The following is a 14,684-nucleotide window of genomic DNA, read 5'->3' as shown; positions in this document are numbered from 1 at the left end:
AGGACCTGATAAAAGGTAAATCAGAAATAGACTGAGTAAGCACAGTAACTAATGGTCATATTGCTGGTATCTATGAGTTTCTAGCGACTTTTCCAGGGCCGGTGAAGACCTGGTTATAGGTAACACAGGCCATGACCGTTCACATTACTTAATAATGATCCATATGGCTGCACAGCAAGGATTTGAAATTCAAAAATAGTTTTAGCAATTGATTTATATCATTATCATGAACCATCTTTGATGTACATTTCTAGAATGATGTAAATCGTAAATTGTGACATTTTGTGGGAACACGAAGTTGTTCAATTGAACGGTTATGACCAGATTTTTTATTAGTTTTTAGGAAGTACTAATGATAAACTACCCGAATTGGTTGAAAACTGCCATATGTAAGTAAAATCCTCCACCCGTGATTTCAGTTCCAGCGTGTTCAAGAGGCGGGTGGTTTTCAACTTCATACCCAGGTTGTACTCACCAGCGCTGTGAATTCATGAACAATGCAATGGCGCTCTATCTGACGTTTTAAATGGGTTAGATTTACGAAATTGAAACTTTGAAAGTTCCGCCTTCAAATTTCATTTTTAAGGTTTTGTTTGCAAAACAAAACCTTATTAAATTCGGTTCAATGTTTGTCTGTCTGTCTGTCACACGCACTTTTCTCAGAAACGGCTATACCAATTTACACAAGATTTGGTGAGAAGGTGGGAACTGTGGACCCGCAGACATGATTGAGTAATATCCTTCTACGTTGAGATTTAGGGAGGGAGGGTGTTAACATTTTTTTCACCGAATATAGTCATGTGGAGTATCACATGAAAGGTCTTGATTAGTACTTTTTGAAGTCGGTATTAGTTTTGAGATTTGTTAGAATGGTAGGGAGTGGGAGGGGTGGAAAGTGATGATTTCTTTAACGGAACCATTCTCAGAAACTACCCAACCGAAAAATCTGCTGCCTCTATATGTTGCCCAGGCCTCAAAATACTCTCCATATCGATATCTGTTCAAATTAAGTTAATAATAGTATATTACCATATTTTTCGGGGAAATTGAGTAAAACCCCCTTAAGTTTATCCCAGAGTTATAAAAGTTAGCTGTAGTATAAAATATAATATGAAGCATATTATCCCCAAGTTTGATCAAAATCATACTATTAGTAACAAAGTTACAGTAGCTCAAAGTTGACTTTACCGTGTAAATTTACTGCAACTAAATATCAATATCACACTAAAGCGGGTAGTCAGATATGCTAACTGCATACAGAAGAATCAAAGAAAACCTTTCATACCCAGCTTCTGGTTTCCCGACTTGTTAAATGTCTGAATAGAGACGACATCAATTTTTTAACTTGATTTTTGGCTGGGTCTCATGTTGGGCGCTATTTGTAATGAAGATAGAGAGATGCTGAGGCGATCAACTTAGGTTGATTTTCTCGACCTTTAATGCTATCATTCTGCCTGTTGGTCGGAAATTATAGTGATGATAGAAGTCTTGATAGCCGAGGGTTGTTTAGTGCATTGAAATAGTGCATAATAAGTGCTGTAAGTTAAGTTGTATACACAACCTTCTGAATTTCACTAAGGATATCGAAAATCCAAATTTAGATGTTTGTTCAAAACTTTAATTTGAAAACTCAGCGGCGTCAATTAATTTTATATGACTGGCAACCTTCTAATCACGATTATTGAAGAGAAGGTATTATATAAACATGTAGTTACGGATAAAACTTATAATATATAGGACTTAACATTGCTTGCTATCAGAAGAATATATCATGCGACTGTTGCAGATGCAGATATAATTAAAAAATTCGATAGTTTAACTATCCCATTGATATGAGAATATTTTATTATTTATTTTATAATTTTTATTACGGATTCGGTGACATTTTTTTGGGATAGAGATGAAACAATTCGGGAAACTGGAAGCTGGACGCTTCATGTATGAAAGGTTTTGTGTATTTCGTATGTAAAGACATTTGAGTGTACATTTGGCCCGTTCGTACGTAGCATGTGATATATGCATATATTATGTGAGAGTATCTACTTTCGGGTGATATTGACATGCATAGTCTTGAATTTTCAAAGAAGTGACAACTTGAAGTATGATATTATAACTTCGTTAGTAATAGTGCGATCTCCGCCATACTTAGTAGGATCATCCTCTGTGTTAAAGCTTATATTACTGCAAATTCCGTGGTGCTAGGATGGAATTAAGGAATGTTTTGCAGCCAATCACTAAAAATTATATATATTATATACTATTATTAACTTTATTTGGAAGGATATCGGTATGGAGGGTATTTCGGAGCCTAGCCATCATATAGTGGCAGCAGTTTCCCCCCGCACTCCCTACCTTCCTCACAAATTTTATTTTTGTTTTTATAAGGTTTTATTTAATATAAAACCTTACAGACTTGCTGAAAGAATATATGTTTGAGAGATATTAGTTACCGATTTCTGATAAATCTCACGAGTGAGCCCCAGCGAGTACGATTAATAAACGATGGCAAAACACGATTTAAGTAAATCAATTGGGCCAGGCCAGAAGGGTGATCTGCAAGGGACATACCTGAAACTCGTTGCCCACTAAGAAAAACCAACATGATTCAGAATACGTTATGTGACATAGAAACCATACCTGGACGCGTCTGCATTTTTAATGTGCGAGTTTAGTAAGGCAATCTAGTGGTGTGATGCGTCTTTTTAAAGAAGGTAGACATGCAAAGGAGTTTTGGCGCTAAAGGATCTAAACTCATCGTCCATATGATGACTGACATTAGAAAAAGGAAAAGGCCCTAGCATCCCTCCCCTTTAAGATGAAAGTAGTGGTTTATGAGTACATTTTTTATATTCATGCTAGTGGATGCTAGGCCAAGTTATTAGCTAATGAAAGAGGGTGGAACTACCTGTCAAACATATGAAACTTAAAAGACAATAAATAGATGAGCTGTTATGAAAAATTCGATAAAAATCAGACTTTGGAGAGGGACTGTTCGGGTGTAAGCTAATCCCATTCTTGTGCAATGAGATCAATCCTTTGATAAGATTTCAATTGAGTCATGTGAAGTTCCACATTGGCAATAACATGTGCGGTGCTTTGACTTCAGAAATGCAGTTATTATGAACAAACCTTTTCTATAAAATTAAGTTGTACGCGCCAATTAAATATTTATGAAAACAAAAATTATTTACTACTGCTTGTAAGTAAAGTCAAAACATATTTGGGATTTTATACCTGATTATGGATCTAGAAATAACCGTATCTTTGGCCAACCTGAGCCAACTAAAACTCAGAAATGGCGTCAAATAAAAATATTCATTTTAGGTTTTATTGGAGGGAATATCGTCATTAGTTGCACCCTTAATAATATCAAAAGTGAAACAGGTGCAAAGTATTATAATAAGCCTCCTGATGAAAGAATCACAAAAGTGAAACTAAGCAGTTTAAAGGGGTCTCTTATAACGATGAGCGTAAATTGTTTTTGAATCTGTTGCAGTTTATGACACACTGTGTTCCACACTGCACGAGCGTGGTATGTAACTACTTTTCAACTCTTCTGATTGGCTGCTCATGAATCTAAGTTGCTTACTAGCCACAGATAAGACTTTGCCATCCTGCAGATAAAACGCATTATGTTGTCCAAAACTAATCTGGAGTATTTGATATCGTCAATTCGATTCAATTCGATATTGTTAAGGTGGTACCAGTTAGTTATAATTACCTTCTTTCCGCAAAATCTTCTAATCTGGCCATTATTAACTGGGTGTTGTGGTTGAAGTGAGGATTGAAGAAGTGCCGCATGAAGTGAGTTTGGATACAAAGCTTCTGATTGGCTCTTGAATAGTTTTAATGATTTTCCCTTGATTAAAAACCGTTCCGTCGAAAAAAAACGTCTTGGTAAAATCGGAATTGAGGAGGTCAGAGATTTTAGCCGGCAAATATTTTTCTGAAAATAGTCCTCCAATAAGTTTGGGCAAGCAGGAACGGTGGTGTTCCTGACCGCGGAGATTACTTTAAAGAAGGAAGATACAGAGTCGTCTAATTCAGACGCCGAAAGGGAGATAGCCCAGTCTATGAGATCTAGATAATTTTTAATGCTTTTGAAGTGAGTATTTTAAAATCGAGAATGAGAGGTTCATTCAAATATGGTGCTGATAGTACAAACTGGGAATAAGAACACTCTGAAAGAAACATGTGCCCAAAGCAGACTGATTAACTATGTGTATTTCCTAAGCTCTTAATTGGATTGCGGGGTGGGATAATGATCGAATTACCAGCTATGACTTTTTGCTATAATACAAGAATCGAATATTCGTTCCCTGATAACGATATGGAGGACGCTGTTGACTGAACTGAACTGGACTGAGATTATAGAAAGCAAGGTGATGGGATTCTGGAGAGTATTTCCCTCCATTCTGCGTTTAATCCGACTGACATTAATGGTACCTGCAGGGCAAGGCATAATTATTGATATTGATTACCAGATTCCGGTCAAGAATAGGGAAGATGTCAATAGTGAACGTATCAACGGTAGCATTCGATACAGAGTTGGAGCAGCGTATGGCCAATTAAGTCGAAAACATGGTGATCAACAGTAGATTTAGGAGAATTTCAACTTTGCAGTTTCATCATTATTATAATCTGGCTGCCGTTCAGCAGTAGGGCAACTAGTTTTCTAAACAGATAACAGATATTTTGAATAGTCAAGCTTTGGTCAGAAGTATGGGCGGAGTTACGATTAATATAATTCGCACCGATGTTGGATTTTGCAAATTATAAAAAGGAGCATCTAACACCTGTGAACCGCTTCGGTCAAGTTCCTTTCAGGGCAGGGGTGAGGCAGCGTGTGATGAGTTGCCCCGACCCCGGTACGAAACTGTAATCGGTTATCGTCCCCTCTTAACATTCTTCTATCTATTGTAATTTCATCCGTACTCTGACTTTGTTAATAAAAGTAGAATTTCCATTCAACTCTGCAATGTGATATACTATATTATGGCCCATAGATGTAAAAACATAATTTTATGATTCTACATAGGATGAATTTACAAGATATAGTAACATACTGTTATTAACTTTATTTCAGTTGATGTCGATATGGAGGGTATTTTGAAGCCTAGATTTCGTATGGAAGAAATCCGAGGATTCGAGGATTTTTTCAGATGTGTTAGTTGGGTAGTTTCCGAGAATGGTGCTTTGAAATAAATGACCACCATTATTTCGCATTTCTTCCTTTACGGCTAATCTCAAAACTGTAAAGTACTAATCGAGACCTTTTATTAGATATCTCAGGTAACTAAATTTCTTAAAAAGCATCAAATTTGGCTGAATGTGACTCCAATCAAAAAGCAAAATAGAATTTTAAAATGGGCCGGATTACCTAAACCTTTTTTTCAATAGATGGAGAGTCATTCTACTATTAATATGCAGATATAAAACTATTTATTGTTAATATCTAAATGATAATAATAAAAACTGTACTTTAGAGGTATAATATATGGATTCGCAGGCAAATTTAAGTTAACATGCCTAGTGTAAACATTTTGTGATTTTTTAACTCGGCAGCCTTAATACCACATGGTGTTATTGTTGTTCTACCAAGTTCTGCACGATACTATCTCGAATGACTTTTATAAGCTGTGGTTATCAGGGCTGTTCATAGAATCTTTCTTTATGGCGTCGACGATAAGAGTAGGGCATTTGTGACTTTTTCACTATTACGTTGGATTTTCTTTGAGAAGTGGAATCCACTTGGTACCTTGTTAAAGTTATCTTCTTGTCTTTTTTCGATTTACCACTTTCACTGAAAGTTAGTGATTTGTTACGAATAGTAACACTCAAGACTATTTGTAATTTTCACACCAGAAGTTCACAATCGTCTATTACTCGTACATTTATAATTCTACAGCAAATTTTATCAACCAGCTAACTAGTCATCTACTTCATAGAAAATTAGTTTGGGTGATTAGATATTGTCTGCTATTTATAGTCTAGCCTAAAATTGATAGACCAGTAGCTTCCTCCAAACTATAATTTTTATTTTTTTATGTAGGGGGAACAACTTACCCCTTTCATCAATACAAAGCTTTGTTGCTCCCGGAATATATATCTACATAGGAAAATAAAAATTGTAGTTTGTAGGAAGTTACTACTGACAACCTTCTACACCAAATTATTTTTTGTCCAAATTGGCGATTATTATATGTGGGAGCTACATTTTGCTACCCAATGTTTCTGTTATACATACAGTTGACCATAATGCCAACAATAGCAGACTAACAGTGGCAAAGAAAATGAAAATGATTTCTATGGAACGATGAAGATTATTGGATTTATGGCTCGGAACGATTTTGTAGTTAAATTTTCAAAATAATGTAAAGAATTTACTAAACATGGATTTTGGTGGGAAATATAATTTAGGATAAAGGGAATGACGGAAATGTTATGCTGTAGAAAGAGTGCAGGAACGCTAGATTCTGGAAACAAAGGAATCTCTAACAAATGAATGGATCCGAAAAGAATTGCATGATCCTCTGTGAATCCCACTGAGTTAGGGTCCAATTTGGCAGCCACCAGCAGGGCGCGCTCCTGTCAAAGAAATTGCCTGAATTACATAGAGAACTTGCTTGGCATGTTAAGTATTCTGTAATACGATGTTTTGGTAGTTATTCATTTAGTTAAATCAAAGAATCGGACGATATGAAAACAATTTATGGATTAATTGAGGTTCAATTTCGTTTGTTCGATTTCATCAGCAAGCAATATTTAAATTTCTTAGTAGATGTGGATCTTAGGCACCATTCTATAAAAGTTGGCACTACATATGGCTTCATCATGGATTATGAGGAGCTATTTTTTTGAAAGTGATTTAAACTGACTAACTGTGATTTCGCATAGATTTTCAGTAAAGCAGATTAACCTTCTATATCTCATGCCATGCCGTGAAAGTTGGCATTTACTGAATCTAACAGCTTTTGACAAATAGGGTTATTTAAAAAGTAGAATATATATGGACGACTCACCACAAATAGTTGGAAAACTGACAAAAGCCAAATCAGCAAAGAGGTGAGTAACCTTACTAACTAATGGTTATACTGTCGGCATCAGTGAGTTTCGGCGTCGTTGAAGACGTGGTTATAGAGAACAGAAACTATGAAACTTGAGCTTATATGACATTGATTCATATGGCTGTTCAGTGGGCATTAAATAGTTAATAATTTACACAGAAGCAGAAAGTTATTCAATTGAAAGGTTATGGCTCAATTTTTTATCAGCTTTTAACACTTTAGCACTCAACTATCTTGTGAATTAATAAACAGGTGTAGGATACACTGTCAATACAAGTTATACTCTGGAGATGAGAGACTGAGAGAGAGAATGACTTCATCGAATTGTCTATTACCTATCACAGGGAAATATGAATTTCATTGTACAAAGCTAAAGTCAATAACAGTGCCACCAAACTTGAGTTATTAAATCGATCAATTTTGCGAATGTGAAAATTTCTGGGTAAAAATAACATCAGTTTTTCAACTTTGTACCTGGTTAGGCCCCACGTCCGCGACAGTGCTCAATATTATAGTCACAGCTAAATTTAAAATGGAATTTTTGATAAATAGTAATCTTAATAGCTCGGGTTGGGTTTGGAGCATTGAGAGGTAGGATATATGTAAATCTTGAATTCACAAGCTCAGACTGAGATGTTTCTTTCTTCTTAAGATGCGTACACGAAATTGTTTTAGCTTTGAAATGTATGCGGGTTGTATTGACGACTTTCTTTCTTATCTACCCCTGTGTTATCAAATTGCACTTCGAGCAAAATGACTCTAGTTGAGGGCCGCAAATATGGTGAAATGCGATGTCAATGGACTGGGACTAGTTAGAAGGCGGATTTCATGGAGACATACCTACTTTCAATTTGAGAGAATTTGAGGCAGAAAAATTGAGACATCATTGAAACAACATCTACAGGCGACTACATTTGTGTTTTCTAGAGGCCCTGTCAAGAAAAGAGATTTTGAAAACAAAGCGTCTAATATCATCGTCTATGAAAGGGCGGTTCTATTTTAAGGTGGATATACCACCTTATGCAGAGCACACATTATGTGCTAGTAAATGCGAGGCCAAGCTAGTACTTAAAAAGTAAAAAAGTAACTCGCTCCCAAAAAGCGTTCTCTCTGTCGACCATCAAGAGAACTTAACGAGAAATCGCTGAAGCATAAGATATGTAAATATATTTAATGAAAAGTATCTTATTGGTATTACATAGATTTCATAAAGGCAGAAAGATATTCCGTACAGACTGTTTTTGTTAAATTATATGCAGAGCATTTAGTAATTGAATAACAAAATTGCTTCACAAAGAAAGTTCTTTATTGTTGCTTAGTTTCTAGGTAGCTTTAATGATTTCCTACTGGATGGCAACCACTCCGTCATTAATGGATGCCGAGGTAATTTGAGTTAGAGGAATTGGGGAGTTCAGAAACTTTAGTGAGCAGAAGCTGTCCTATAAATGGTTCGGAAATAATATACGAATTTCCTGTGAGCAAGGAGAGATAGCGGTCGTTGCGGGCATGGAATCAGGAAAGCTTTTAGTTTTTCGTTCCATATTAACGAAGCACTCAATTTATATGCAACTAACTACGTGGGATTTTATGAAGGATTCTTTAGCTAGCTCGTCGTTCTGTTTCCTAAAGATCCTCCCTGATATTTGCGTCATTCTTACTTATTAACCTTATAAAGTTTCTTTGGTTTTTGAGTCATTTAGATATCTAGTCAAGGCTCTGTAAGCGTATAATGTCTCTTTTTTTTTAATACGAGTTTACTTATGGCATTATTATTTTCTAGAAAAAAGATATGTAAAACCGAAAGGAAGATATTTAGAATCTAGATAATTTTTAAGTTTAATAGTAGTAGTATTTGAAGAAAAATGCTATGGCTCATTAAATTATGGTGCTGACAGTACAAGCCAGAATTAGTAAAATTTTAAAAGAAGCATATATCGAAGGGAAATAATTGGGCTGCCTGATAGCAGTATACAAGTTTTTATATCCTGTTCGTTAATGAAATATTATCAATACCTGGGATAAAGACGAAATTCCCGGTTATGACCTTGGATGGTGACCTGACTGGTTATGACTGTATTCAGGAGGAGGATCAGGACGAGCTAACCCCTGAACGGGACAAAAGCTAAAGAAGAAAAACGGAACCTGCAAGTCATAATTATTTGTCAATCGATTCCATAGAGAAAATCCCGTCAAGAAAAAGGAGTATGTCAACAGTGAGATGCTATGTACCAATGTAAATTCCGACACAGAACAAGATTTCAACTGACTGGCAGCGTAGGTTGTCAGCTATAGCTTTAGGGATTATCTTGCGGATGTGCGCAACAAGAAGACATTGATATCGATTTTCAAAAAAAGTAATCACTTAGTGGTCCCTTGTATATTACGTCTGCACTCATTCACACGGGTGGAACATTTCGATCCAGCAATTTAAACATCATTATAACCAAACTATTGTTCACCAGTAAGGAAAACACCTTTCAAACCAGATAGCAGATATCTTTAATAGTCTGCTGGATAATTGCCATGAAAAGTGTTTTTTTCTCTGGGTTGTAAGTGAAGTTGTAGGATACGTTCCGAGAGACCATCATAAGACATAGCATGCTACGGGAATTTAAGAGCGGATCAACAACCATAAGAAAATGAAAGCTTTTATTATTATGATATAATGATTTTATACTCTCACGCGGTAAAAAAATCTTCTCGAGTATACCACAACGGACATTATTACGCTGGTGAGGCGAGCAGAAGTTGCTCCAAATAATAAAGAACGACCAGCCTAAGTGAGAAAAGAGAAATAAGATTTGCAAATAAAATGTGCAGATGAAAGCGACAAAGATATAATAATAATGACGATGAAGATATAAGAATAACTCCGTCATAGCCGGTCCCAAGTCCGGTTGTGAAAGGAGGAGGGATATATGGCTTTAGTTTGAATGGCTGCAAGCCTCCGCAGGGTCTCAGGAGGTAGATGAGGTACCTGCAGGAACTTTGTAGTCTTGCAGATTACTCATTGAGGAAGCTATCACCACACCTGGCAGTTAGAGATAAAATGCAAATCCAAAAATGTGGGTCGGGCTCCCATAATCAACAGCACGGCGTCTAGGTGCCATGATAACTAAGAGCATGGCTCCACCTGCAGCAGCTGTTTCGTCACAATCTGTGGTGACCACTTCAGCAGGTTCCAATAGGCAGTGGATGAAGTGAACTAAGGAAATGAACCTCTTTACCATCCGCTCCTACTACAAAATAACGGCGTACCTTCTCTTGTTGTACCAAAGATCCGTCGAGCGTTTTCCGCAATTCACTTACTTGACGGTGCAGTCAGTGACAGACTAGTACCGCTTTATTACTATCAGTGAAACAAACCATCATCACTGAACCTGTTTGACTTGAGGTCATAGCGGAAACCAGGCCACACTGTTGGCAACATTTTCAGAACTCGCCGAAGCATTCTTCTTCACCGTCCAGTTGAAGTCTCCGCTGAGGTTCGGGATGAATTCAAATGAGCATGAATAGAATTTTCAGCAATAGATCCTTTCCATAGACCAGGCATTCCCAGGCTCTATGCATCTCCAGTAACTCCGAGAATTCTATCTCAAATCAATGATCAAATTGCATCTCGGCTGCGTGCTGACATGTAGCTACGGCAACTACAATCATTTGCGCATTCTGGTGCAGTTGTGGTTGTCAGATTGCACGGTCAGAATATTCGATTTAATGTTATTGGTTTATGTGAGTGAAGAGATCCAGCATAGAAAATTCGTCCGGAACGTAGGCGGACTCACTAAGGCAGGACATTGCTATGCTGATTCAAATCAGCTCTGACAATGTCAGCGGACGGGTGAAGAATTAAGTGCAGAGGGTTTACTTTGGGAATTATCCACATTGTTTCTAAAGCAGACATGGCGCAAGACCCTACAGAACAAGGTCGATTATTTGCTTACCAACCGTTTTCAAATTCATAACGTGCGTTATTAGCGGAAGATCAATAACATTCTGTCCGAGGAGCAGAAGAATTTGCAAAAAGCAACTCATTATCAACTCGGTAGTTGTACGACAACCAAAAAGAGGCCAAAAAGTCTCTTTAGTAACTACAACGACTAAGCCAAGGCAAGGTGGCATACCACCTTATCAGCGCACTCACCTGGGGCTCTAATATCTTAGAGCCTATCCATATACGAGGGGGCATCTTCCAGAGGGATTCGTTGAGTCTGCTGGTGCTGACGGCCCCGTTAGAAGTCTAGAATATTGCCGTGGACGAAAACCGATCTAGAAAACGTCAAGAGGGAGATATGGACTATTATGTCCAAATTCTGAGTACATTATCCAAACTCTGCCGTGAAGTGGTTAACCTACTTCGTGTCATCGCAGGTAGAACGTGGTTGACGTAGCGTACAACATCAATACCAAGTGTCTTCGCTGTTCGCTTATTTTTACAGCAAAAAGCATGCGAGTCCCTTGCATGCGGCTGTTTATAAGACAGACTGTGTGGGCTGATTCCACTTAATTTGAAGGATCGTTCTTTCAATCCTCTGGGTGGGGTGAAGTCAGACCAGGAGTGGATCGATGAAAGAAAGCTGAAAGCAATGAATTGTCGATTTGCTTTTGTCGAACAGATGGCTGTGTGTTGGGGAACTTTTTGCTGAGACGGAGGGATTTATGTGTGCCATTCAGAGGGGCGTGGTAGCCATCCGAGCTTATAAAAAGATCATAATGAAAGGGTGAATAGAGAACGACCATTGCAGAATTTCTAGCTGCACACTCGTGGCGCAGTAGACCAACCGGCATAATGTTGTGCGTAAGGTTATTCATCGAAAGCTTACATAAAAGGATGGGCTGATTATGGGAATATGTCCGGTTTACTGGTATGAGCCGGAGGCAGTACTTGATAGTCTGCTTACAATATGTATTGGGACCGGCAAGTTCGTTCATGACCATCATTTTTTAATGAAGTTGAAACAGTCCTACACGAACAGAGTGGTGACCCAATTCCTGTTGCCTATGGGATAACGATGAAACTATTTAAAAAAGACTGAGCATACTTAACAGCCATTCTATGCAAGTTGATTGTGCAAGCAGCATTATGATAGCAAAAATAATATTTCACTTCGAAATCCCACTGAAACTGGTACGAATGGCGAAACTGACCATGGACAACTTAGAGTTGTTGGTCGACATCCAGGGAGATTTGAGTTCCTCAAGCCCGGAAGAGAAGCAATGAAACAATCTGGCTCCTACCTTCCTCGATATAACTTTGGAAGAGTTTAGCATAAAATAGCAAATGCAAATGTTATTAACATTATGGTGCTCTCAATACCTGACGTTGAAGGAACTTTTCTAAATCGTAAACTCGGAAGTACTATTAGTTTTAAATTGTTCGAAGCACACCTGGCGATAATGAAGCCCACGAATTTCAGAGGCAAATGAGAAAGTAAATAAGAGTTTTCATATGGTCCTCCCTGTTCTGTTACTCTGAAAAGGTACAATTCCACAAACACAGGACCATCATCAGATCTATGTTAGTGTTTGGCTAGGAAGTGTGGATCATGGCTATGAAACGAGGTTCTTGGCAAAAGGATCGGAGTCGAAGCTGAGTCCACCTACGCATACTTGGTCCAATACGGAAAGGATTATACTGGAGAATCAAATCAAGTACAACGCAGGGTTGATCACAAGGAAAACTACAAAAATTCGGATGAGCATGATATACGACTATACCAGATCGCCGTTAAAATTTAGCGATTGTAAGGCACCCTTAGAAAGCCGAGGTTTTTAGAGGCAACGTATTCTGGAGGCCGATTTTATCTGTCGTGCAATTGATGATGATGAGAATAGCTATTACAATTAAAACTTAAAGAAAAATTTGAAACTTAAGGTATATCTCGATAGGGCTACTTTTTGTCACCGATACTATGCTGGTTACGACATGCAGTGGGTCATCCTAGAAACTTACGGCCAGAAGAGTGAAGCAAAAATGTAGGCCTGTCGGGAAGATCTGACGGGAATTGAACCACATTTTCGGAAACTGGCAATGAGTGCACAATTGCGTTGTATAATTCATGTCAAATATTGAGGTAGGATGATGGAGTAAGGCGCTTCATTAGAAAAGGAACTTCACCAAAATTATAAGGCTACAAATGAAACTGAAGGATGAATGAAAAAAACGAAAATTACAGCCTACATATATGAGAAGAATATCACTAGCTGGACACATTGGAGAAAGTTGAGCCTGGAGTGAAAAATTGTTACGTCATTCAGGCAAATTTAGGGTTGCCCGTAAGTATCTGATGGGTTTTTCTCTCGAGCGAAGATGCTGAGAACAATGATTGGAGCAAGAGCATTCGATTATGAAAACTCAAATCATCAGATCGCAAACTGTACAATTAGGTCCGCAGATCTAATGAATGAAGACATTGGAATTTGAGTACCGGGAAGGATATTCAAAGGGAAATTCAAAGACGTATGCAGAAAGAGAGAGCCTATAGGGTCGATTCTAGAATTGATCAAAATTTTATAGTGCTTTTGTTTGAATCCATTTGCCTAATTATAACTGAAAGTGCATTCTCTCTTCTCTTCAAATGAATTATGTAAAACTTCAACCCTATGTAATTAAAATTGACAGTTAATTATTGATTGAATAATTCAAATATATAGGAAAGCAGTTCTCGTCGAAGAAAGTTTCTGTCCCCAATTGGAACGTTCGCCTGAATTTGTAAGAGCGGGTGTAATCAATCAACATTTCCTTGCTATGCCTCAAATATAATTTCATTTATTCATCGATTTGATTCTTCCTTACTTTTGTTTTCGCCATTGGGCTAAAAGAAAAAGTTTTGCATGATATGAAAATGGGAAAGTTCATGTTTGAGGAAGTTTTGTTAGTTTGTAACTGCCACAAACATTTTGGAAGCTGAAATCTCTTGCGATGTTAGCAGATGATGGGAATTTGATTCATTGGAAGCTGTTTGTCAGAGGTTACAACTGTTATACAATCAATGCCCCCATTATTTTTGGATATGGTCCAAGGGGCAAGAAAAGAGCCTTGAAGATGACGTCGAAATGCCGATTGGAATCGTTAGATGCGCAAATTGAAACCACAAAAGAAAAAATATCATTCTGTTTACGTCCTCTGCCATTAAGTGATAAATTATGCAAAATCTCTTGCTTGCTGTTAATACAATTTACAAGCAGGGGTGTTTCGACATCATTCATATATCACCAGATTAAAAGCACATCCGCCAGCTTATTTGTATAACTGATCCGCGCAAAATGCGTCAATTGACCATCTGATTCATGGTTATATTCACACAGACAGTGGAAAACCTTCACAGTGCGCGTTCCTAATGGAAAAGAATGGAAGGGCATGTAATGGGTGGATTGTGACGTGCTCCTACAACAGCGTTAGTATCGGAATCAGCAACCAGCAGCCTTGCTCTCTGCCATCAGCGTATCTAACAGTATGTACCGTAGTTCTGCGCAGAAGTTCATCATTGACATCCCGACAGCCGACAGCATGCAGAATGGCAGAATGGAAAACTCGCCTACGCCAGCCGAAAAGAGCCAACATCTCTAATTTCATTTTCGTCTTCCTGGCATATGACTCCTTGACTGCCCTTTAAC

General features: G+C 37.8%; 1 protein-coding gene across 3 annotated transcripts in view; it reads right to left on the bottom strand.

Moving 5' to 3' along the window:
* The window catches only part of LOC119647199 (synaptotagmin 1-like), a 144,176-nt gene that overhangs the window by 128,369 nt on the left and 1,123 nt on the right, over positions 1-14,684 (bottom strand). The window lies entirely within an intron of this gene.

Source organism: Hermetia illucens, chromosome 1 (assembly GCF_905115235.1).
Source record: "Hermetia illucens chromosome 1, iHerIll2.2.curated.20191125, whole genome shotgun sequence".
In the NCBI taxonomy this organism is placed as follows: Eukaryota; Metazoa; Arthropoda; class Insecta; order Diptera; family Stratiomyidae; genus Hermetia; species Hermetia illucens.
Note: the sequence above shows the minus strand (reverse complement) of the source record. Positions and strands in the feature narration are given on the sequence as shown.